General features: G+C 39.7%; 1 pseudogene; it reads left to right on the top strand.

The window, feature by feature from the left end:
* The first annotated feature begins 9,772 nt into the window (after positions 1 to 9,772).
* Positions 9,773 to 10,514, top strand: LOC143671181 (BTB/POZ domain-containing protein KCTD2 pseudogene; annotated as a pseudogene).
* Positions 10,515 to 23,377: the final 12,863 nt, after the last annotated feature.

The raw sequence follows: 23,377 nt of genomic DNA on the forward strand, positions 1-23,377 counted from the left end.
AGTAGATGCTCAAGAAATATTCTTGAAGTGAATGAATCGATATTTTATGAGTCTAATTGTGCATATACCTTGTTATTTAAACCCTTTTGGAAAGGAGGTGAAATAGAAATAATTTGAGAATCCAAGCTTGCATACGTTTGCTTCTTATTAGATATTTATGGTGCCTGGTAAATACATTTTTACCCTGTTGTTTTCTGAAGGTGACCCCCACCTCCAGGAAAAGGTTAAAGTTTCCTGTGGAAACGAGTGTGAGCATGCCAAGCGATGTCATGGTGCTGTGGCTTGGCTGAAGCTGGATACTCTACTCCAATACCCTCATCTCCCTCCTTCTGATACCTACTTGGAAAACACCTATTTCCAAGCTTAGACTATTACTTCCTCCATTTGGGCCAACTTCTCCATTAGGCACAGTAGGCACAATGTGTGGGGCCCACAAGAGTTTTAGGGACCCATAGACATGTTTTAGCCTTTTGTAGGTCAACAGGGAAAAAATGACATTTTAGGGTCACAGATTATATTAATCTTCATATCAATGCAGTAGGGAAACATGTTTTTCAATGTTTTTTTTTTATGGAGAAAGGGGACCACAAAAGCAAAAGTGCCCTAGAGCCCATTAAAAGTTCTAGTGCAGTAGTTCAGTGGTAGAATGTTCGCCTTTCATGTGGGAGACCCGGGTTCGATTCCCGGACCATGCACCTAAAACAAAAAAAAAGTCCTAGTGCAGTCCTGCTTCTATAAAGCTTTCATAGCTCCCTTTATTTTGTCCCCCCACCTCTAGCAGATAGCATAATTTCACGATATCTACACATATTTTTAATTATAATGATTATATCACTGTGTTTACATGCCTGTAGCCTCACACTAAAAATAATATTCTTAGAGAGAGGGTTCTAGTGACCTAACTTTAGTACCTTGTCTCCCACCCCACTTCCTGTTTTCCTCCTTTCCTTCTTTACTCTACAATGGTGAGCAAAATCAAGCGCAGTCCCTGCCCTCTTGGAGCTGAAAGTCTACATAGAGCTCAATAAATGTTAATGAACAAGCAAATGAAGTGGTAGATATCACAAGCTCATTGTCTTATCCCTTCTGGACCCCCTCCACCGTTGATCACCCAGGGCTGGGGTTATTCGGTAAGCCCTATGGAAGCAATGACTTGGGCAAAGAGGTGAAGGTTTGACTAGACAGCAGAACATAGCTCCTCTCCACCCTCTCTCTTTGACAAAATGGTGGTCACCTGGAGCCCACCTGGTGTGATAGAGGCACGCTGCTCATGGGGCTGACTAGAATCATCTCGACCATTGCTTTTTACGCTTTCACGTGCATATGAATCACCTGGAAATCCTGGTAAAACATAGATTCTGGTTCAGCAGGTCTGGGGTGGGGCCTGCGAGTCTGCATTTCTAACGAGCTCCCAATGCTGCTAGTCCTCAGACTAGGCTTTGACAGGCAAGAATCTAGGACCTGCACTAGCTAACACAGGATCTACCAGCCCATGTATTCGCAACAGGGGTGATCACACCCCAAAAGAGGCAAAAATTGGTTCTTGGGGGATGGAAAATATCTTAACTTTTTTTTCCCCACAAATCACAGATACACTTATAGCACATAAGCAGATATTCAGTATATCTCTTAAAATTTAGTGATGCCTAGGAGTCATCCCCAGAGAACCTCTTTTATTGCTCAGATGTGGCCTCTCTGTCTCTAAGCCAACTCTACACGTGAGCTCACTGCCTTCCCTCCTATGTGGGACATGACTCCCAGGAGTATAAATCTCCCTGGCAATGTGGGGCAGGACTCCAGGGGACAGCCTGGTCCTGGAATCATGGGAATGAGGAAGCTTACTTGTTCATAAGGGGGAAGAGAAATGAAACAAAATAAAGTTACAGTGGCTGAGAGATTTCAAATAGAGTCGAGAGGTCATTCTGGAGGTTATTCTTATGTAATATATAGTTAGCCCTTTTCAGGTTTTGGTGTATTGGAGTAGCTAGAGGGAAGTACCTGAAACTGTTGAACTGTAATCCAATAACCTTGATTCTTGAAGATGATTGACTAACTATGGAGCTTTTAAGATATGTCTGTGTGATTGTGAAAACCCTGTTTGGCGCTCCCTTTATCCACTGTATGGACAGATGAGTAAGAAGAAAAAAAATAAATAATAGGGAGGATGAGGGGTATGAGATATTTTGGGTGTTCCTTTATTTTATCTTTATTCTTATTTTTTTTGAGTAATGCCAACCAAAAAAAAAAATCAATTGTGATGAGAAATGCACAGCTATATAATGATACTGTGAACCACTGATTGTACAATTTGGATGATTATGTGTTATGTGAATACACAATATATCTCAATAAAATTGTATTTAATTAAAAAATTTAATGGGGGACATTTTCAAAGATGAAGTACATAAAATCTCATTACAGATCACCTTTGACAAATGAACATTTGCAACTGGTTTTGATGGGAGGGAACACTAATTTTAAACCCCAATTAAGCAAAATGTTATTACCCCCAGATAATTCCATTCATATCATCAGTAGATGTGAAGTACAAAAATTATAATAATAATTATTGTTATAATATTTTGAATTTCAGCAATAAAAAACTTGTGGAAATTTATTTTGTTTCTTGTTTTTTTTTTCTTTCTTGTTATTTTCTTTTCTTGTTATGTAAGCACCTACATAATATCCTTGATTTTGCCTCTTGGCCCACCAAAGCCTAGAATATTTACTGTGTTCACAGACCAAGAAGATGGTCATTAGAGAACTGGTAATAAGACTGTGAGATTAAAAATAAAACATGCAGAAGAAAGTATTTGATTTTTAAAAAATTGGTACATCTTGGGGGAATAGAAGACAGATAAGATTGCCAGTGTTACACAATCAAAGGAAATAGGTTAAGGTCTGCCTGTAAGACATGGTAACTGGATTAGGGTAGTTAGGTACCTTATAGAGACCCAGAACATTGGCCTTCATTCAGACAGTGGTCAGGGGCTTGCTAATGTCCCTATTATACTATGGGAAAGAAGATCATACAGACAAGTAACCTATTAGGAACTTTGAGGAACAAATTGGAGAAGCCATCCGTAAGAGAAAAGTACTATATCTACAAGAAGGCATAAATTCTTAAGTAGGTTTGCATAACTCTAGATGATGACACCATCCACATTTTCACGGGAGGTCTACTGTGGTGTAATGTCGGCAAGACAAGACTTGGAGTAAGAGGACCTGGGAGCAAATGCCAGCCCGTCCCTCTCCTCTCCCTGTCTTTGGAAGAGGATAAAAGGAACTAAAGTATGTTAAAGTGTTCAGCATGTTGTGCTGGACATAAACACTCAAAAAATGTGAAAAGAGCTTGAATTTGTGGGTTCCAGGTTTTTGACTGGGGCACCATTTTCATTTGGAAACCATATGTTCTTTACATTATTAGGGCTTCATTACTTTTAGGAGACAAATGAGATTTGACCTCTTGGTTGGCAAGATTTGAATTACTAAAGAACCATTTTCTAACTTCCACCCATTTGAGTTGTATGCTCCAGGAGAGGAGCATAGCTTTGCATGTAGAAGTCTTTTAGTTCGTGAAACATCATCTGAATCCAATCAGTGTGCACTGACAAACCTAATCCAAGGCATACATTCTCAACAGGGTGAAAACTGGGGCATATTTTAGACATTGCAATGTTTGTATCCCTCTAAAGGGCCACAATACACAGTTATATAATATATCTACGGCATTAAAATTTCATGGGAGGTGGTTAAGGGAAAAATGTCTAAATAGTCTCAGTAATGAAAAAAGAAAAGGTTGAGAGACATGCTAGATATGCTTCTTATTTTGAAGGCAAGGGATGAACTCATCTTGATCAGTAGATCATTTTCGTCACTATCTATTTATTCTGATGGCAGAAGGGTTTATTTCACTGGCCAAGGTCTGCTCCATTAAACATCCTTGTGGGGGAAGTTTTCTACTCTGCTGTAACCTTGATAGTCAATATAACAGCAAAATGGAGTTTATGTCTCCTGCCTACTGCCTTTGACAAACACTCTGGGTAATTTGAGAGCAATCAATCAACCACACCTCTCATTTTTAATTCAGTGATCCTGTAATGTGCCATGAGGGAACACATTGCAAGGTGATATGTACTGGAAATAAAATGTTGTTAAGCAAGTGGAAATATAGCTGCCATTCCAGTCTCCAAGACCTTCATGAAAACTATTTGGTGAAATTGGAAAGACAGAAATGTCTGAAAACCAACCCAGCGCAGAAAAAATTTAAAAAAGGATGGTGACATCTGAGCTTGTTTCACAGATAAACTATAAATGCAAATAATTTGTGGGTGTGTGCAGTTTCATGTTTTCCACAACAACTGTCCAATAAAAACATCATTGTATAAAAACATGCAATGAGTTCTTCTGTTTAGAATGATATATGATTAAAATTCAAACATGAATATCATAAGGTGAAAATATGCATGTATTTCTGGATAAGGAACAAGGAGTTGCAGAGAGTATAGTTTAAGAACCAGAGAGAGAGAGAATAAAAATGAAATTCCCAATTTCAATTACATAAGCAACACATAGACTTTCTTTCGTCCCCTCCTCCCTCTCTCCCTCCCTCCATCCCACCCCCCTTCCTTCCTTCCTTTCTTCCTCCAGAGTTTATTAAATGTCCACTCTATGCAAGATATCATTTTTTTTTAATTATGTACTTTTTAAAACTTTTTTTTTAGTGTGAAATAAAACATATATACAAAAAAAGCAATAAATTTCCAAGTACATTTTAACAAGTAGTTATAGAACAGATTTTAAAGTTTGGTATGGGTTACAGTTCCACGATTTTTCATTTTTTCTTCTAGCTGCTCCAAGACACTGGAGACCAACAGAAATATCAATATAATGATTTAGCAGTCATACTCATTTGTTAAATCCTATCTTCTCTGTTATACTCTTTCTCTTTAAATAACATATATACATAAAATCAGTACATTTCAAAGTACAGTGCAACAATTAGTTGTAGAAAAGATTTCAGAGTTTGGTATGGGTTATAATTCCACAATTTAAAAAATTATATATTTTTTTAAATCGGAGAAGTTGTAGGTTTACAGAAAAATCATGAAGAAAATACAGTGTTGCCATATACATCTCATCACATGCTGTTTTCCCTATTATTAACATTTTGCATTAGTTTGATACCTTTGTTGCAATTGATAAAATAAAATAATATTATTGTAATTATACTATTAACTATAGTCCATACTTTATATCAGAGTGTACTGTCTGTTGTACAGTACTATGGTTTGAACATTTTTATTCTAGAAACATAATATACAACCTAAAATTTCCCTTTTTAACCACATTCAAATATGTAATTCAGTAGAGTTAATTATATTCACAATGTTGTACTACCTTTACCGACATACATTACCCAAAGTTTCCTATCACTCCGAACAGAAATTCTGTACCAATTAAGCATTAACTCCTCATTCCTTTCCCCCACCCTGGCATCTTTAGGACCTTATGTTAGGCTATGGTTTCTTAGATTTTACACCAAAAGCACAAGCAGCAAAATAAAAAATAGATAAATTGCACTTCATCAAAATTTAAAAGTTTGAACATAAAAGGTTTCATTATGAAAGTAAGAAGATAGCCTATTGAATAGGAGAAAATATTTGGAAACCACATGTCCCATAAGGGTTTAGTATCCAGAATGTATATAGAAATATCTTACAATTCAACAACAAAAAGACAAACAATACAATTTTTAAAATGAACAAAGGCTTGAATAGACATTTCTCCAAAGAAGATATACAAATGACCATTAAGCACATGAAAAGATGCTCAACACCATTAACCATTTATCCATTGATCTATTGATAGACATGTGGGTTGCTTCCATGTATAGACAACTGTGAATAATGCCACTATGAACATCAGTGTGCAAATATCTGTTTGAGTCCCTGCTTTCAATTCTTTTGGGCATATACCTAGAATGGGATTGCCTGGTCAGATGATAATTCTGGACTTAATTTCTTGAGGAACCACCAAACTGTCTTCCACAGCTGCTGCACCATTTTACACTCCCACCAGCAATGAACAAGTGTTCCTATTTCTCTGCATCTTCTCCAACACTTGATATTTCCCGTTTTGTTAATAGTAGCCATTCTAGTGGGTGTGAAATGGTATCCCACTGTGGTTTTGATTGCATCTCACTAATTGTTAGTGATATTGATGTATGAAACTTTTAAATTTTGATGAAGTCCTATTTTTCTATTTTTTTTTCTTTTGTTGTTTACGCTTTTGGTGTAAAATCTAAAAGTCCATAGCCTAATATAAGGTCATAAAGATGCTTTCCTATTTTCTTCTAGGAGTTTTATAGTATTGGTTCTTATATTTAGTTTTTTATATTTTGAGTTAATTTTTGTATTTGGTGTGAGGTAAGGGCCCACTTTCATTCTTTTGCAATTGAATATCCCGTTTTCCCCAACACCATTTAGTGAAAATACTATTTTTCTCCCATGGAGTGAAATTGGCACCCTTGTCAAAAATAAATTAGCACAGATGTAAGGGTTTATTTCTGAACTCTCAGTTTGATTCCATTGGTATATATGCCTGTCCTTGTGCCAGTATCATGCTGCTTTGATTACTGTACATTTGTAATATGTTTTAAAATCAGGAGGTGTGAGTCCTCCAACTTTGTTCTTTTTCAGGACAATTTTGGCTATATGGGGCCCTTATCCTTCCTTATAAATTTGATGGTTGGCTTTTCCATTTCTGCAAAGGATGTTGGTTGGAATTCTGATTTGGATTGTGTTGAATCTTTGAATCACTTTGGGTAAAATTGACATCTTAACATTATTTAGTCTTCTGATCCATAAACATGGAATATCCTTCCATTTGTTTAGATCTTCTTTAATATCTTTTGGCAATGTTTTGTAGGTTTCTATGTATATCGTTTACATCGTTGGTTAAATTTATTCCTGGATATTTGATTCTTTTAGTTGCCATTGTAAATGGAATTTTTCTTATTTCCTCTTCCAATTGTTCATTACTAGTCTATATAAACACTACTGATTTTTGTATGTTGATCTTGTACCCTGCCACTTTGCTGAATTTATTAGCTCTAGTAGCTTTGTTGTAGATTTTCAGGATTTTCTCTATATAGGATCGTGTCACCTGCAATTAGGGAAAGTTTTACTTCATGTTTTCCAATTTGGATGTCATGTAATTTCTTTTTCTTGCCTTCTTTGTCTGGCTAGATCTTCCAGTATAGTGTTTAATAACAATGGTGACAGTGAATATCCTTGTCTTATTTGTGATCTTAGAAGGAAAGCTTTCAGTCTCTCGCCATTGAGTATGATGTTAGCATGAGTTTTTTCATATATGCCTTTTATCATGTCAAGGAAAGTTCCTTTTATTCCTAGTTTTCTGAGTGTTTTTATCTAGAAAGCATGCTGGATTTTTTTTCAAATGCCTTTTCTGATTTAAGAGAGATGATTATGTGTTTTTTTCCTTTTATTCTATAAACGTGGCATATTATATTATTTGGTTTTCTTATGTTGAATTACCCTTGCATACCTGGGATAAATCCCACTTGATCATAGCATATGATTCTTTTAAACCACTTTCAATAATGGACAGAAGATTTAGACAGAAGATCAATAAGGATATAGAAGACTTGACTGAAACTATTAACCAACTAGACTTAATGGACATATATAGAACACTTTCATCAGATAGCAGCAGAATACAAATTCTGGACATGTGGCAAGATTCAGTTTGCTAGTATTCTGTTGAAGAGTAATGCATCTATATTCATAGGGATATTGGTTTGTAATTTCTCTTCTTGTGGTATTTTTGTCCGGCTTTGATATTAGAGTGATATTGGCCTCATAAAATCAGTTGGGGAGTGTTCCCTCAGCTTCAATTTTTTTGGAAGATTTGAAGCAGGATTGGTATTAATTCTTCTTGGAATGTTTGGTAAAGTCACCAGTGAAGCCATCTATTCCTGGGCTTTTCGTTGTTCAGGGGTTTGTGATTGCTAATTCAATCTCTTTACTTTTTATTAGTCTGTTGAGATCTTCTATTTTTTTCTTGAGTTGGCATAGGTAATTTGTGTTTCTCAGAATTTGTCCACTTCATCTAGGTTATCTAATTTATTGGCTTACAGTTATTCATATCATTTTATAATCCTTTTTATTTCTGTGGGATTCATAGTAATATCCCTCATTTCATTTCTGATATTACTTATTTCCATCTTTTCTCTTTTTTCTTTGTTAGTCTAGCTAAAGGTTTGTTGATTTTATTGATCTTTTCAAAGTACCAACTTTTGGTTTCATTTATATTCTCAATTTTTTAAAAAAAATCTCTATTTCATTTATTTCTGCTCTAATCTTTGTTATTTCCTTCCTTCTGCTCACTTTGGATTTAGTTTGCTCTTCTTTTTCTAGATCCTCCACTTGTGAGATTAGGTCTCTGATTTGAGATCTTTCTTCTTTTTTTAAACAACTTTTTTTTTTATTAGAGCAGTTGTAGGTTTACAGAAAAACCATGCAGAAAATACAGTTCCCATATAGGCCCATCCCCACACAGTTTTCTCTATTATTAACATTTTGCATTAGATGGTACCTTTGTTACAATCAATGAAATAATACTATTACATCATTAAGTATACTCCATAGTTTACATTAGTGTTTGCTCTTCCCGCTTGTTTTCATTTAGAGTTATAAATTTCCCTCAGAGCACTGCCTTTGCAGCATCCCATAAATTTTGGTATATTGTGTTCTCATTTTCATTTGCCTCAGGATATTTCCTAATTTCCCACATGGTTTCTTCTTTGACCCATTGGTTTTTTAAGAGTATGTTGTTTAATTTCCATGTATTTGCGAATTTTCCATTTCTCACTGTGTCGTTGGTTTCTAGCTTCATTCCAGTGTGGCCAGAGAAAATACATTATGTGATATCAATATTTCTAAAAATTTATTTGGACTTGTCTTGTGACCTAACATATGGTCTACCCTGGAAAATGACCCTTATACATTAGAGAAGAATTTGTATTCTACTGCTGTTAGGTGAAGTGTTCTATGTCTGTCCATTAGGTCTAGTTGGTTAATAGTTTCATTCAGGGCTTCTATATCCTTACTGATCTTCAATCTAAATCTTCTATCCATTATTGAAAGTGGTTTAATGAAAGCTCCTACTATTAATGTAGAACAGTCTGTTTCTCCCTTCATATCTGTCAATATTTGCTTCATATATTTTGGGTCTCTGCTGTTAGGCTCATATGTATTTATAATTATGTCTTCTTGTTGAATTGCCCCCTTTATGAATATATAGTGACCCTCTTTGTCCCTCATAGCAGCTTTTGACTTAAAGTCTGTTTTATCTGATATTAGTATAGCTACCCCAGCTTTCCAGTATGTCCAAAGTCTGGTCTTCATTGATGGTTTCTGGATTTTTATCTTGTTCCTGTGGAAGGGCTATATTTTCCTGTTTTTTGTTTGTTTGTTTGTTTTTCTGGTATTCTTTTGTTATACATATACATTCTAATATTTTAAAGGGTTAACTCTGGGATTTAGTCCTGAACTCTCTGTTCCTTAAGTTTGTAACCAGGCAGTAATGTGACAGAGATTTCTTTGAGTGCCAAGATCCGACAAAAACAAACAAACCAAAGCAAAAAACAGCTTCCACAGTCTTTGCCAATTGGCTGTGCCCTGGCTGGTGCACTCCTTCAGAGTTAAGCCCACCTGTCAAGAAGATCAGCTTGGGGCAGCAGCTTAAGATGGCTGAACTGCAGCTGGATCCAGCAATGGCAGGGCTGGGAGGGAGTGGTGGAGTGGGCTGGGCGATGGGGATGGCCCAGCCATGGGCCCCCCAGCCCTTACCCTGTAGGCACAGCCATCTGCCTGCCACCACCATGCAGCCACTGGAAGCGAATCCTAGGACAGCCTGAGCGGGCAGGGGGTGGTGGCCTGGCCCGCTGGGTCCAGCTCGATGTGGGTAGCTCCTACTTCATTATTATCAGACAGACCCTACCTAGGCTGGAAGCCAAAGTCTTTCCTCTGTCACTTCTGCTGCCAGGAGGATTCAGAGCTTCACATGGACCAGGAAGAGACAAAGACAGGGGCCTATCTGATTGACAGAGATCCTACCTACTTTGGTCCTATCCTAAACTATCTCCAACAAGGGAAACTCATCAGTAAGGAATTGGCACAAGGTATGCTGGAAGAAGCAGAATTTTACAACATCATGTCTCTTGTGTGACTGATTAAGGAAAGGCTATGGAACAATGAGTAGAGTCCTGCAGTGTCAAGAAGAGGCACTTACACAGATGGTCTCCACCACGTACGATGGTTGGAAAGTCAAACAGCTAATCAGCATTGGATCTTCCAAAAACTATGGAAATGAGGATCAGGCAGAATTCCCCTCCTGTCACCAGAGAACCAAATAATTCTACCAGTGGCATTGTCTTAGAATCTAGTGAGAAGGCAAAGATTCTTCTGGAGAGAGGCCCTTGGATGTAAATTAAGAATCAGAAACTCCAGAATCCTAAACGTCCAGAGAGCAATCTGGAAGAGCATCTATCTGAAATTCAGATAGATGTCCTGTACAGTAACCAGCACTGCAAAGCAAAGCTGAGGCTGGGGCCCCAGTGGAGAAGTCAAAACCTAAAGGCTCCACTCAACTTCAAGGAGAGGTGCGAATTCTGGCTGCAGAGTACCTTTTCAGAAACCTGCTTTTGGTTTCTTAGCCAATGTTATAACAAATCTTTTCACAGTAGCTAGGCTCATTCCCAGTTGGGGCCTCTATGGGGATCTGGGGGAAGGGGAAGGGGAAGGTCCAGCTCCTTATACATGGCCTGTACTTCAAGGAAGCTGGAGCAAATGAAAGAGGATTTATCCCTGAGCTGTACTGTATCTTCACCCGCAAGCGTACCAAGTCGGATGTTTGCAGCTGCTTTGTAACACTACCTTTCCCCAACTTCCATGCTCGCTAAAAGTAATGCAGCATATGTCTAATTGGATTGAGGTTTTAATCTGGACCAAGGATAAAGGGACTTTTTAGACCTTCTGATGGCTTGTGGTCAGGAAGCCTGTTTCTTAGAAAGTTGCCAAATGTTGTTGTATCCAAATGTGCTATTTCTGTGATCTTCTCTTGGAAATGCCTTGACTGAATGTGTGATATCTTGCTCCTCTTCTTGGTTTCCATCTTGGCAAACCTGACTCACGATGTTATTGATAACTTTGTATAATCCCCAGTAGTGTGTGTGCACTTGCGGGGCAGTCCAGGGACTCACTGCATCTCCAGCCCCTCTCCTCACCATACTGCTTTCTATGGAGTGCCATGTTGTCGAGGACTGAATACTTGTTTGGCCAAGGTTGAACGATTACTTTGGCGCAGTTGAAGTGGGAAACCCTCCTTTGGGCTGGGACTGCAGAACATGTGTCTGGGCTTTCTTTTTGAGCTTTTGGGTCTCAGTGAGCAGTCATGAAATGTAAAAGGACCAGAAATTCTTGTTTTTCCTGGATAATTTTCAATAGTATGGCAAATCGAATGCAGGCATAGAAGGTGCCTCTGACGAATGCTCCGCCTGTACAAGGCCACACTTCAGGCCTTGTACAGGTACTCCTGGGTAGTATGCAGTGCTGAGGTTTTCCACACTCCACAGCTCAACTGCTTACTAGGGGTCCCTAGAGTAGAAATTTTTGGAAATGACCATAGATTGTGCCAGGTGTCTTTTGAGCTTGTTACCTGATTATGCCTAAATGGCTTGACTCTTCCCCCAGATTATCATTTCCCCCCTTATTTTCTGTGTCTGTACAGTAGGATAGAAATGTACAGGGGTGTCAGCTGTCACTATATGTCTAAAAACCCAATACAAGAATATGTGTTATGTAGGTGAAACCCTAGATCTTTAGGCTTGCTCTTGTGGAGCTTATTTATGTAGTGAAGAAACTATGCTTACCTCTAGTTGTGCCTAAGAGGACCTCTTTTGTTGCTCAGATGTGGCCTCTCTCTTTAAGTCCAACTCTGCAAGTAAAATTATTACCCTACCCTCTATGTGGGACATGACATGCAGGGGGTAAGTCCCCCTGGCAGCATAGGATATGAATCCCAGTGATGAACCTGGCTCTGGAACCGTGGGATCAACAATGCCTTCCTGACCAAAAAGGAGGAAAGAATTGTAACAAATAAGACATCAATGGCTGAGAGAGTTCAAACAGAGTCGAGAGGCTATTTTGGAGACTACTCTTATGCAAGCTTCAGCTAGATATTACTGTTTACCATAGTTTGCCAACCCCCTACTGAAAGCATTCCTGCCAACCCTAAAGGACACCTAGAACTCTATCTGAGATCCTATAAAGGTTCTGTGTACTATGTTTACTTTCCAGAATCCTAGAACTTCCATATGGATCCCTAGGCCAGATAAGTCCTAAACCCAGAGTGGCCAGCCTCTCCAGATCATCAGATAGTTCCATGCCCCATCCCATATTATTGCCAGCCCTTTCCAACATGAAAAAGTTAGAATGGGCATAGACCAAATACCCCTAAAGAGCAGGAGAAAGATCAAAGGAGAAGGTGGAGTTATGACAGAGAAGGTACAGTTTAACAATTGAGCATGACTGCTGAATCATATTCATATTTCTTTTAGTCTCAGTGTCTTGGAGCAGCTAGAAGGGAAAACCTGAAATTGTGGGACTGTAACCCATACCAAACTCTGAAATCTGTTCTATAACTAATTGTTGCAGTGTGCTTTGAAATTTAATGGTTTTTTTTATCTGTTATATTTCACAATAAAAAAAAGAGACAGAGGGAAAATTAAAAAAAGACGCCTTTGTCATTTAGATGGTGGTGAAGGTAGCACAGCACCATGAATGTAATGAACACCACTGAATTGTACATTTGACAATAGTTAAAATGGGAAATTTTACATTGTTCGTATGTTACCACAATAAAATAAAAAATAAGTTAAAAAAAAAAAAGCAAGAATACATGTTGATGCCTCAGAAATCTGCCCTGGGCCCAGTATTGTCATGGTTATAAATGGTAGATGGATTTTTACAAACAGTAAGAGCGGCCACCCCTTCAAAAAGGTTACAGTATCCATCCTGTTGTATCTTTCAGGAAAAAAAAAAGATTTGGTAATCCAAGGAAAGGTAAAGAAAATGGTAAGAGTGACCAGAGAGGACGGAGTTTGGAAGAGGTGCTCTTTGGCCAATAGGGATGAGTAACTCGTGACTGCCTAAGGGAAAAGCAGCTTCCTTTGGGGCCTGTACCGAATTCCCTAGTTGCTGTAGACCCCTTGTCCCTCTGGTTCCTGGGGCATGCCTAGACACAGCATGGACTAGGGCTCAAAGCTGGGCAGATGCCCCTGGACCAACCCCAGCCTCTTTACCAAGTTCAGCAAGAAGAAGAGAGGTGGGCTGGGGGTCTGACATTGATCAAGTGTCTCATGAAGGTATTTGTCTTTTCATTTATCTTTTCACAATTCCACAGCCAATCCTGTAAAATGACTGCAGTTGAGCCCCAAACTAAATGCTCTGAGAAGAACTAAATGTTATTTCAACTCTCTCAGAGGACTGCTTTTCACCCAGTTTCTCTCCTCACTGCAACACAATGAAAATGTAAATTGTTCCAATGCTCCAGGAATCTGAGACTGCCTCATTTCTTAAAGTTTCTGGAAAGTGTTTTACCCATGCCCTTTATAAACTAAGTTCTTGCTTAAAAATCTTCCCACCCCCCCCCAACCCCAGCAAAATCTGCCTAATAACCTCAAAGAGAGTTCTACCCATCAGTTTGGGGGTGCCACACGGCCAGTGGCCCACTCTCTCCAGCTGCCCGGTACTGCCGAATGCAGAGTGGCTTCCCACCTTTTTCTCTGTCCCAGATCCAAGGCCCAGGAGCAGCCTGGAACCTCTGGAGTGACAACAGGCAGCTCTACTTCTCTTTTCCTCAGAATCTGACCTTTTCCCTTGGCAGTGAGGTGGGGCCTAACCTCCTCTAAAGTGACTTCATCTCCTCACATTTTAACTGACCTCAGGGGGTGTCAGTGAGGTGTAGAGAGGAAGGGCTAGAGATGCCAGGGGAGGAGGGCGAAGAGGGCACCATACCCTCTAGCATGGCCTTTGACCCAGGTGCCCAGGGCCAAACCTCTCATTCTTGTGCCCTTTGCTGCTGTCTATGTGTTTGAATAAAGTCTGAAATGCTGTGACATTTTTTTCTCAGTGAAGATAATGAAACAAAACAAAATAAAACAAAAAGAAGATCAACCTGTGGCAAAAGTAAACCTGTGGCAGAAGTAAAGTGTAGAGTCCTCTCTGTCTTTTTTTGAGCCTGTGTCTTGTATTGGGTTAGTGTTTGTTGGTGGCTTTTAGAATTTCCCCATTTACAGGAATTCAAATGTCCCCTCTACTCCCTAAGAAGTAGACTCCCCTGTCCATGCTCTGCCGTATTTCTTAAAGCAGTTATTCTTTTGCCCCAGACCACTTTGATTTAATTGTCTGTTAGACTGATTTAGCTCTCTACAAGCTGCTCCTGTCCGCAGGGCAAGTTCTCGGAGGGAGAGCCGGATGAGCTTCCTGGTTCAGTTGCTCAGGCTGCCTTGTGCTAGATTGGCACTGACATATAGGCACCTCAGTGTTAGCATAGTGGTTACTCTGCTCTCTCCAGAGCAGGCCAGGGATTCACAATGGGAGCACAGGCTGGCTTCACCTGGTGTCAAGGAGGGGTTGGAGGAGGGGCCAGTAAGGGTGTCAGGAGCTTTTCCTACCTTTTGTTGTTGTAGTGGTGGTAGTTTTTGGGTGCATGGGTTGGGAATTGAACCTGAATCTCCCACATGGCAGGCAAGCATGACAGGGCACTGAACCACTTCTTCTACCTTTTTTAAGGCTGAGTTTTATTGATTCAGCACTTGCCCAGTTACTGCAACCCTTTACCTATTTTCTGGGATTTTGAGGAAGATGACTCTGCCAGCTTTTTATTAGTTTTTCAAAGATTCTGTGGGGGAAAGCACCCTGGACCATCTTATGCTGCCATTTTCGTCTACCTCTGAACCCTCTTTTGTTTTATGTGTTTAATACCTTTTGACCTAATCTGGAAGCACAACAGGGCTGGGTCACCCCCAGGACCACTGGAATAGATGGAACAAGAGCTGACCACCAGGGGCAGGCAGACCTGGGAGGTGCCATTGTCAGGTACCTTGCTACAGTGAACAGATGACCCTTATTTGGAAAATTCAGCAAAAGTTCAATGAAGACTTGTGTCTCTAATCACCCCTGGAGTTCCTTGAACTCCATTAGTCATCTTAAGCCATTGACTGATGCCCACTATATTTAATGAACGATGACGTTTTGGCAATATAAAGTCTGTATCAGGGTTGCATTTGAAACTTATTTCGTGAAAGCATATGAAATTGAAAATATACAATCATTTTTTGAACTACAAAATGTCAATTTTACATGGTTCAAGGTATTATTTTGCTGGTCAGTTCTTTGGGATTTAGGAAATTTGTCACCCATGTAAATATATTATATATGATGATATCGCCTTTAAGCCAGCTCACACAGCTTATTAACCCATGATATACGTGAAATATTATACATTTATAATGTAACCTGTCAAAGACAATGCTGTTTCAATGCCAACAATTTAATGAAAACAAACATAAAAGAACACAATTAATATTTTGATTGTCAGTGCTTGAGGAAAAACAGGTTTTAATAGAAGAATATGAAATTAAACGGAACTGATAAAGGGAACTTATAGACATTCTGAAGACCTTTAAAGGTTAAATTTAAAAATGGATCTAAATTCACTGTCTTGGTTTCACTACCATCCATTTGCACTTTGCATTCTGGCTTTCATGCCCACAACCCTAAGAAAACTGCTCCCTCAAAGGTCACTAGTGAATTTATGGTTGTCAGGGCCACAGCTTCTTGGTGTCCCCCCCCCACCAAATCTCTCTGAAGCATTTTGCAGTGTTGTGCATGCTGCCTCCCTCTTTGACATGCTCTCCCATCTTGATTCTGTGATATGACCTTATCCTTCTACTCCTCCTCCTGTGCTCTCTCTGTCCATTCCTAAAGAAACCAGGAAAAAAAAGTTGAAAGAGAAAGAAATAAACAGGTGAAACACTAGAGTGATACTGTGTAAAAAGTAATTGAGCTTTCAATACTGAAAGATGGAATAGAAGCACTTCTTGTTCATAGTGAAAGAGAGAAATCTTGGGGTTAAGGGGTCTCTCTGTTGACCACCAACAGGTTGGTTGCTATCTGGGGAAGCCTTGGAGTAAGGGAGAAAAAGTTTGCAAGAAGTCATTCTATATTAAGTGGCTGGTTGTTTCACATAGTTGTAGAGAATGCTAGGGCTAGAGGAATGCATTTTCACAATCCTTTCTTTGCAACTCTGAAACCCCAAATCCCTTGAAAACCATTTAGTAGCAACATGGGAACTGAAGAAACATAATACTCCTTAGGGACTATTTGCATCCTACTTAATGAGACCATCGTGTGATCGCCTGCAGAAATATTCTGTTTGGAGATAGGACATGCCTCAGATCCCCATGCACAGCATTACTTGTACTGCCTGAGTTCTAATCTTACCACCACCATTTACTATTTGGGTGGCCGCAAGTGAGCAGGGTTTCATAAAAGTAGAGAATAGACAACTCAGTTAAAGAATTTGTCCCCATTTGATGCAAATCTTTTCCCAAACTAGACGATCTTATAAAAGGAACTAATACTACCTCATCTGCCCAAAGGGCTATTGTGAGAATCAAATGAAATATATAATAGAAAACATTAAAATTAGTAAACAAAATGTACTCTGTGAATGAAAATTTTAAATTGTTTATTCAAAGTGGTAAATTACTCAACTATGCAACTACTCAACTTGAGGCCATAAAGTAGAAATAAAAGGGTTTATTTAGGGGAACTATATGTAGTACAATATATGTGGCTGAATTTCAGAGGTAAGATAACCTATCCATGTGGGAAGGCACAACCACACGTAGATCTGGTAGGAATATGGTAGAAGGGAAATACAACCCCCCCCCCCCCACAAAACGACTAGTATAGTTACAAAGAAAAAACTTCCAAGTATACATTATTTCTAGCCCCAACAACATTCTCATTTAGCCCCCAAGAATTTGATCCTGATATGATCCTTGAGGAGAGAGGGAGAGGGAGAGAGAGGGAGCCACTGAGGTGGCCTAGGGTGGGGAACACAGCTAATTATTTTAGTATTAAATTCTACCCATTTGGGTAATGATGATCATGTTTTTAAATGGTTAAATTTTTTACTCTATGACTATCATTGAGCCAATTGATATTTAATGAATCAACTCCCAATCAATTTAGTTTAAACTTTTTATCTAACTGGATGGACAAGCTGTTTTGTTGAATGAACTAGTCAATATGTCAGAATTTTGTGTCCCAGATCAATGACACTTAGGCTCTCTTACATTGAGGATTGGTGCCTGTGTCTGGGCTGTCAAGTACGTGGGAATGAGTCACCCATCATCGCTTCTTCGTTGCTTGGGGCTCCTACAGCAAGGGCTCAAAAGTCCCTGGGAAGACAGGGCTGCAAGCCGGTGTGTGGGGAGGGGGAACCATTCTTTCATATGCCAAGCCTTTTGGTTTTCATTTGGGACAGTTCCAGGTGAATGAACCTGGTCTTTGAAGAGCCAAAGAAAACTTAAACAGTGTCTATGAGAATTAAAATCTGCTTGCTCAAAACTGGCAGAGGTTTGCCAGTGTTAATACCTTAGCCAAAAATCCAAGGATGATCAAGGCACATAATTCCTTTCACATATTATCTTTCCACTAGAGCATCATCCTCCTACCTATAAAGGGGAATATCAAGGTTCATTTTAGTAGTACAATGGTTACACAAAGCCTCATGTTGTAATTTTAAACGTGGTGCTTTGACACAGCACATTCCAATAGATCAACAAATAAAATGCTATTTACAAAACCTCCCCAGAGATAATGAGGGTCTATCTTCCTCTCTCTTATATACCCTTCCACCAATCCCTTCCAGATTTATGTGTCTTTCCATCTTTCCACATAGGTAGGTTACATTACTTCTAAGATTTAGTCACTGTGGATATGAATATTTATACTTATAGTAAAATATTTTTGCCAAACTATTTTTTTTTCTTTGTGGATTCAAGTTGATTAGTGTCACTATCTCCTTTCAGACATAGTTTAAAAGTTTTATTCACAGGGCATGTTCTCTTCCCCAAGTTTTATTCATTTTCATTATTTATTTCCTCTAATTCTCACAGTACCCCCTAGGTATATAAGGCAAGCATTACTAATCCGACTTAACAAAAGAGGAAACAGGCTAACACATTTAATACCTTGCCCCAAATTATACTGTTTCAAAACTTTCATTCATTGCATTAGAGGTTTCATAGTGGCTTGTCATTTCCATTGTTAAATTATTATCACTCTACTTTTAGCTTATTACCAATTGAAAATTATTTTGGCATCAAGTCCTCTTCCTGGAATAACTTGATCATGTCATCTTTGTCATGCCAGGAGAGTACTTGATGGAGGACAAGAACTGGGGTTGACAGCCCGAGACTGAGAAGTGTGAAAAATGGTGGCCGGGATGATTTTGAGTCCAAACTGAACACAAAACTTTGGGCAGTGGTGTAGAGGGAAGTCAGGTTTTTGGTCACATTGAGTGTATTTCACAATGGGAACATTTTTTAAATGAGGATTATATTTTTGCTTTAGAGAACTTATGTAGCAATTGGTTGATTGTTGGTTGGTTCTTCCTGTGCCATGACTTGATTGAGGACATTTGCTATTTCAACTTTTCTTGTGGGAAATCCAGGGTGCATTGCAGAGGTTCCGGCACGCGTGCACCCATAATGCTCTCTTCATCCTCCTGCTCTGGAGTCAGATTTTAAAAGAGGAAGAAAATCTGGACATATCTTGTTAAAACAGAAAACTAGGCCATGTCATTTCTCTACCCATGGCCCTCCGTCTCTCCTAGGGTAAAGCCAAAGCCTCTAAATGGTGACATGGCTCTATATAATTTGCCCTCAATTCCCGCTAAGAATCCCCCCAACCCATTTTCAATTATACAAATTTTCAGACATGGAGGATAGTTGGAGGAATAGCATAATAAGTATCCACATATTCACCAGCTATATTTAACCACTGAAGACCAAAATTACAAAGGTCCAGGAGAAAAGGACCCCTGGGAGGGTTGGAAGGGAAAGGAGGGAGTGGCCACGCAGACGTGCTGTTAGAGATGTGATGGCGGGTGCACTGGGCCATAGACCAAGGTCATTGCAGATGAAAGGGGGGCAGGAAGGTTGGCAGGGAGAAGGGGCAGCTGGACTGTGGTCTCGGGCTCATTCCCACCACAGCCTTTGTGAGGAGCCCCGGCCATTCACATCCCCCTCCTTGGTCAGGTCCACATTCCACCCTCCTCAGCAGATCATCTGTCTTCTCAAGCCCACCAGACATGCTGCTGACACCACGTCCTGCAGGAGTCAGTGGCCGTGTTTCCAGCTGTTGAGCCATTCTCCCTCAGGACTCAACACAAGGTTTCGCTGTGTCCTTTCAGACCGTTTCTTCCTGTCCTTTTCTCAGGAGAGTAACACGATCTGGATAATAGCTTCTAATTATTGATGTCAATGGATTGCAAGGCAGAAGTATCCCATCATTTTCGTGTTTTTAAAAATCGTCATTATTTTCCTCTTCAACAGTCTTACTGTTTCTTCTGAACTATCACCTCATGGAAACCCCATTGAAAGAGGCAGCAGTTACAACGGAAAGCACACTGACAGATTTTACCCCAGTTCTCTGACAGGGTGACAGAGCTAGTTAACTAACTTTGTGGAGCAGTGGGTTCCTCGCCTGAAGAATGACAACCTCCACGAAGGTGTTGGTGCCGACTCCACGGGGTCAGGAATGCTGGCACCCCACATGGACTGTGTGTTAGGCCTCTCCCCTAGGAAGGTCTAGTCAGGGCTAATTATTTGTACTGATTGATGTTTATGTCTCTTTTTTTTTCCTGCCTTCTCCATATTTGTTATTGAGACCATATACAGCTCTAAAAGGTGTAGGTGCCTTGTGTTCGAATGCCTCAGCAGTTGTGCTACTAGACAGGAGGTAATTTGCTAATGTTCTTGGCCCTGATTAAGACATGGGGAGTTGGACTTATACTCACACAGTTCTTGAGAGCACTTTGTTCATGATACTGTGTAGTTAGGTCCCCTCAATATCTTGACATTGGGGAGCCAGATAATTCTTTGTTGTGGGGGCTGCCCGGTGCATTGTGGGATGTTTCACGCAGCCTGGGCTTCTACCCACCAGATGAAGGAGCACCCTCCCTGCAGTTGTGACCACCCAAAATATCACCAGATAGTGCCAAATATTCTCTGGGAGGCAACTATCACTGTTATGCACATGCTTTGAAGAGAACAGAGTTTCTGTTATGCCATTTGAGGTTGTCATCTGTAAACCTGTGATCTCCAATTATTCTCAAATCCTGAGTATTCTGAGCACACTGAGAAAAGCATAGCTTATTACCAAGATGGGTTTGGACACTGATTGTCTCCCCTCAGTGAAAAATCAAGAAGAAACACGCAGCATAAATACAAGAAAAACTGTGTTTGTAACTCATGTAAGTTTGGTGTCATCATGGGACCATCTTTTAAGGCTGTCCAGCCACATCATTTTGGTTCTTCATGGCTTGGCTGTCGCTGACTTCTTTGCCTGTGATAAAAATTATTTCAGAAAGTCCTTTCTGATCACAAAAAGCCTGGACTTAAAGCCAGACTTCTCAGGTTCATATCCCCAGTTCTGTTCTCCAGCACTGGGATTTGGGGAAAGTTCCTTAACTTTGCTGTGCCTCAGTTATCTTCATCCAGAAAATAAGGACGGGACCATTGCTTACTTCATAGGGTTGTTGTGAGGATTAAATGAGGGAATACATGTAAAGCAGTTAAACTCCAACTAGCACATATTAAGCACTCAACAAAGCTTGGATATAGGTATTACTATCATTCACAGTAGCAGTAGTCTCTATGATTCAGTCTCATCTCTTTCAGAAAGCTTACCTGACCTCTTGGTCCCTGTGATGGTTAGATTCTGGTGTCGATTTGGCCAAATGATGAGGCCAGTTGTCTGGTCAGGCAAGCACTGGCCTGTCTGTTACTGCAAAGATATTTCGTGGCAGTTTGATAAATCGGAAGGCTGGTATATTGAATAATCAGTCAATTGATCACATCTGCAGCTGATTACATCTGCAATCAACCAAGACACGCCTCCCACAAAGAGATAATCCAATCAGGCGAAGGCTTTTAAGGAAGAGCAGAGACTCTTTCACTGCTTCTTCAGCCAGTGAGCCTCTACTGTGGAGTTCATCCAGATCCTTCATCAGAGCTTCCAGCTTCACAGCCTGCCCTACAGATTTGGGACTCTTCCATCCCCACTGTTGCATGAGACACCTTTCTAAATCTCATATTACAGATCTCTCCTGTTGGTTCTCTTTCTCTAGAGAACCCTGACTAACACAGTCCCACTCTGACCTATTTCTCTGAAAGACCATATAACATTACAAATTAGAACATATTCATGTCATCTTTTATCTGTGTCATCTGGGTACATATTGCCAACATGGGATTATGAACCAGAGACCATGTGTTCTATGTGTGTGCATTTTCTCATTTCCCTCATACATTGGGTAAATAGTTGTTGACATCATTTTGGAGTTCTACACCCATGGAAAAAGTTGGATAGTGGCCAGGAAACTCTATTCTCTTCTATCAAGATTTTCTCTTCATCTTGCCTAGTCTTATCTAGTTATGTCTTATGTGGTCAGTGGGTAGAGGCGTCAGCATGATATTGATCTTAAGATAGAAGCACCTCTCAGACAATGCAAGAAGATGATCTTTCAAGTTCTGTTTTCAGTGTCTGAACCTCATAAAAATGTAAATATCATGGCTGGAACAAAATCTCTGCAGAAAATATCCCCAGAAATAGGCCCTTCTGCAGTGGTTGAATCTAGCACTACCTATACTATGCATATAACAGGCGTTCCCTTCTAATTCCTTAAGGCTAAGTTAAGCCAAGTTTAGCCAACATGGCTAGATATAAATCCTGATTAGTCTAAGCCAGTTATCATTGTCCCCTGGGAAAGTTTCCTTGCTCTTAGAAAATGCAGAGAGAGAGAGGTTCTTGGAAAGAAATTGTCCCTCTTTTTCTATGATATGTTGTCATTTCTAGATGTGATGCTTGGAATGAATGTAGCCAATTTGTGGTCATGAGGGAAGCTTTCTTCAGAGCATAAATCAACATATTGATGGTGGTGCCATGGAAAAATGCTCCTTTGACGATAGAATTGGACCATTAAGTAAACTAACCCTGGGTTTACCCTACCATGGTCTTTTATTTATGTGTTAATAGATTTTCCTTATTTTTAAAGCCAGTCGAGTAAGAGTGTCAATAGATTTTCCTTATTTTTAAAGCCAGTTGAGTAAGAGTGTCTTCTTATTTGTATCTCAAAAGCATCCTATCTGAATAGATGATTTGGAAGGAGCTTGGTGAAGTTATTAAGGTAATGCATCAGTTAGCTTATGCTCCATAACAAACCACCCCAAAACTCAGTGGCTTGAAACAACCACAATTTATTTAGTTTATGATTCTATGAGTTGACAATTTTGTCTGAATTCATTGGAGAAGTTCTTCTGGTTTCACTCATACATATGTGGTCAGCTGGCAGGAAGGCTAGGGGCTGGCTGCTATAGACGGCTTCACCTTGGTTGGCTCATCTCTATTCCATGGACTCCAGCAGTTTAGGTTAGGCTCATTCACTTTGTGGCTAAGCAGGGTTGAGAGAGCTGAGAGAGAGACAGAGAGAAAGAGAAAGAGAGAGAGAGAGAGAATAAACTTTTGAGGCCTAGACTCAGAGATGGCACAGTATCACTTCTGCCACATTCTATTGGCCAAAGCAGATTCAATAAGGCAAATAGATTAGTCCTCTTGATGGGAGAAACTGCAGAGTCACATTGTAAAGGGCATGGGTACAGGGAGGAGTGAAAAAGTATTTTTGCGATCTACCATAGATACCTTATACTACATCATTGCAAAGCCTTCTGCCTAATTAGTTGGACATCACAGTAAACACATGGGTCAAAATCTGGGCACTGCCATTTGTTAATTGGACTTGGACTGTTTAGTCATGATGTTTAAGTCTTTATTTCCTTTCCTATTAAACAGAAATTATAAATAAATGGCAAACTGTTCCTTACTCATAGGATGCCTGTGAGGATTCAAGATCTTGCGTGTAAAGTGCTGACCACAGTATCTGGCATTTAGATGTTAACCATTATTTAAAAACTGTAAAGACAGGCCTGTACTCT

The sequence above is a fragment of the Tamandua tetradactyla genome, chromosome X (genome assembly GCF_023851605.1).
Source record: "Tamandua tetradactyla isolate mTamTet1 chromosome X, mTamTet1.pri, whole genome shotgun sequence".
Taxonomy (NCBI): domain Eukaryota; kingdom Metazoa; phylum Chordata; class Mammalia; order Pilosa; family Myrmecophagidae; genus Tamandua; species Tamandua tetradactyla.